This window comes from Pungitius pungitius, chromosome 10, assembly GCF_949316345.1.
Source record: "Pungitius pungitius chromosome 10, fPunPun2.1, whole genome shotgun sequence".
Classification (NCBI taxonomy): domain Eukaryota; kingdom Metazoa; phylum Chordata; class Actinopteri; order Perciformes; family Gasterosteidae; genus Pungitius; species Pungitius pungitius.
This window is the reverse complement of record NC_084909.1, coordinates 233,690-237,291: the sequence shown is the minus strand read 5'-3', so window position 1 is coordinate 237,291 and position 3,602 is coordinate 233,690.

Sequence of the window (3,602 nt, the reverse complement as noted above, 5' to 3'; positions counted from 1 at the left end):
ATGGCAGCAGCTCCTGAAAAATGACAGATCATTACAAGGAGGGTGCAGGGGCTGGAGGGCTGCTCATATGGATCCTGGCCTGGGGATAAACTCAGATTATCAACTGTATCATGGATTTTTTTTTTTTTTTTTAATGCATCAAGAGAACAAAGCGCTTTTGTTTAGGACGAAGATGGCACGTGTACAACTTTTTTGACGCCTCATTCCTTGTGTTGTTGCCCACGGTGCTGCTTCTTAATTCTCTTCTCTCTGCATATCAACTCCCATAATCTTTTGAGAGTAGTATTTTGACACTGCGAGGCGCTGAAGCGCGAGCTCCAAACCTTCCGCACAGATGCAAAGGCTGGTATTCTGGGAGTCTCTTTTCCGCTGGAGGGAGATGATTTGCTGAAGAGGAAAAAAAAGAAGAAATTTGCTCATTAAATGAGCATCGATGATATGAGCAGATTTTGCGACAGGGTGGTATAGAGAGAGGAGGAATAGAATAGATCCTTCTTCAAACTTCAGCAGAGCTGAAGAGACTGGGAAGTAGGGCAGTGCAGCCCCCCCCCCCCCCCCCCCCCTCTCTCTCTCTGCATGCAGCCAAATGAGCTGTAATTGCCCAGGGAGCCGAAAATCAGACTCGAGGGGAGAAGAAGGCAAAGCTGGTTCGGTGCCCTGATCAGCGCTGATGACTGGCAGGTCAGAAAAACAAAGGGCTCCCAACAAGCCATGAGCCTGGAAACCTCCAGGGACCAGTGATTATGACCGTGGATTTTAGATTATTCTGATAATAATAATGGAAAGAGCTTGTAATTTATTAAAAAAAGAAAAAGGATGATATTAAAAGTGACTTTGTGTGGATGATCAAAGACACAGTGGTGCTTTGTTATGATGGTTGAAGAAATCGCTTGTGATCTTGAAAGTAGGTCAAAGACCTGGTGGAGGAATTAATCTGTGATCTATCAATGGTCTGTATTTAACTCGCTGTCTCTTATCTGGGTTGTAAAACAACAGCTCCTTCTTCAGTCAGCTCATCCCCGAGCAGCAGCCTCCGGGCTCAGGGGACGGAGCCAATATGGAAGTGCCACAAATTGCCATTTTTCAAATGGCCACTTAAAGGCGGCCCCCCAAAAAAATCAATCCAGTCCCGGTGGACGCTGAAAATGCCCAACTTTACTGCAGGAATAAACGCGTTTACAACCCGCTTCAAACTCGTTTTTTGGTCCTTTACAGCTAATTTCCCTGTTTACAGGGACCAGGTCCTTCATCGCTTGCTGTCAGCTCTGCGAGGATCCTCCTCTTTGTCCATTTTTGGGGGGGATTAGCTATGGCGTCGGGCGGCCAATGTGGCGAAGGCTCAGGTCCGCCCCAGATGAGGTCTACTACCAATCCCAATATTCCCAGTAAGGCCTTAAGCCCCGAAGCCTCTGGGGCCTAACTCGCATCAACTGGTGAATGTGAGGGGCTGAAAGGGCTTGAATTGGTATGAATATAAATGCTGGAGAATTTATATTCATACCATCATCTGAGATCATCTCAATGAGCCTGAAACACAGTATCTGAAGAGTGACACAATAAGTCAAATACATTTTTTTAATGATGATGGTTTATGAGTAAATCAGGTGTGTAATATTGGCTACACTTAGAATCCTCTGATGAAATGGTTTTCAGGTACCTTTTTAAGTCTCTGTCTAAACAGGCTGAACCCCTTTCAATGAAATTATTGCCAAAACGAATCATTGAAATAAACTTTACAGTATGTAATGGCCTCTACAATAAGGTGAGGAAAAACCATTCATGTACAATCCTCATAGGACGTTTTGTATCATCCACAATCAGCAGGCGACAAGGAAGCCGACATTAAGTCAGTCCGTTTGTTGCATTGTCTATTCATCCAACATTTATTTATTGAAGAGGAAGATTTGAGTACCCCACAATCAGGTAAGGATATGCACGGCCCTAATTCAGTGACCTACCGACCTTTCCTCCGTGCACCCCCCCCCCCCCAAGCCCTCGGGCCACACGTTCCACTTGCACCACTCTCCAGATCTAATGAGCAGATTAGCGACATTTAACAGAACTGGTTCCGCCGGCGGGTGTCGTCAGGTGCCCCGTTAAGTAGACAGCTGTTGGCACAGAGGCTGTGAGCCGACCTCTTCACAGCATGTGGTCCATCACACCGCACCAATTTAATATGCTAAATAAACAGACTGAAGTGCCTCCCGTCGGTCTCCCGATCGCTGCATTTGTCGACCTGCCGACCTACAAAGTGCGAAAACATTCTGCATTTGTTTCACTCAGTGAGAAGGCGCCATTTGTGGAGAGTATTGAGGCGGCTCCTGTTTGAGCCCATTTGGTTTCGTAATGACCTGTACGCACATTTTTAGATGTGGCTGGAAAGCTACACGGGCCATAAGCACTCCCCCGGTTACCATATCTGAAAAAATGCTGAAAAAAGGAAAGAATTATAATAGTTTTTTTTAATGGAGGGCTGCTTTCAGCTCCCTGTGAGCTGAGCCTCCAACTCCGATCACGGGAAGCAGCCTTTTCCAGCTAGTTGCCTTCTTCCTCCTGCCCACACGCGCTTTACTTTACTTTAGCCTCGCTGCAGAGACAAATGGCTCCTGCAAATTACCTCAACACACACACAGTCCATAATGGCAGTGTGAGAATGATCCACTGGTGGATGAATCAATCTCACTAAACAGTCAGAGTGGCCAGTGGGTTTTTTTTCTCACAGTCTACTTTTGAGATGTGAGGTTCAGAGCTGCTCATTTTTTGGACTTGGCATCCAGCAGCGTGGTCCCTCTACGCTAGAAGATGCATCAGCTGTTTGTTTGGGCTTCGGTGTTTACCTGTCACCTGATCTCTGTCGCACGTCTCCTTGACCTTAACAGCGTGCTTCGTGTTCCCCAAAGACCAATCGCAACAACCGAGCTGACGGTGGACAGAAGCCGCTGGTTGTGAGATAAAAGCAATAAAAGGTTCCACGTGCATCACCAGAAGCATTCCTCCTCCTCGCTAGCGTCACGTTTCCACCCAACTGTGTGAATTAAAAAAGCAATTTTAGGAGAGCGGTTGCAGACAGAGAGCTGTGAAAAAGTGCAGTTTGGCCGGACCTCATCACATTTCAGGATGTCCTCTGGAATCGTTTACAGCCTGAACCTCCCTCACAGTCTCATCGTCTCTCAGATGAATCGGCTGCCAGCCGGCCGGCCCGGAACGTTCTGGCCCAAATGAAGAGGGAGACAGAATAGACGGCCGTGTCAATTTGTTCCCAATACTAGGGCCACTGCAATCTTCCATTCTATTAAGGGCCATCTCAATCTGTGGAGAAAGGAGTGGAGCCGCCTGTGCGAGGTCGGGGTCGAGACGTTTGGCTTTAATTATTAGCACAAGAACATTTTCAAATGAGCTTACTGGGGGGACGTGGAGTGGAAGTATGAGATGCGTGGAGAGGGACTTGGTTGACTACACAGTGGCTTTGGCATTTACCTGTCAGGAGACATTGCATTTCATTCAGATAAATGCTCCTGCAGGTCCTCCAGCAGCCCGTCTTCATCACTTTACTCCTTTTTTGGAGACTTTATGGCAGGGCGGCAAATGGAGGCGGCATCAAG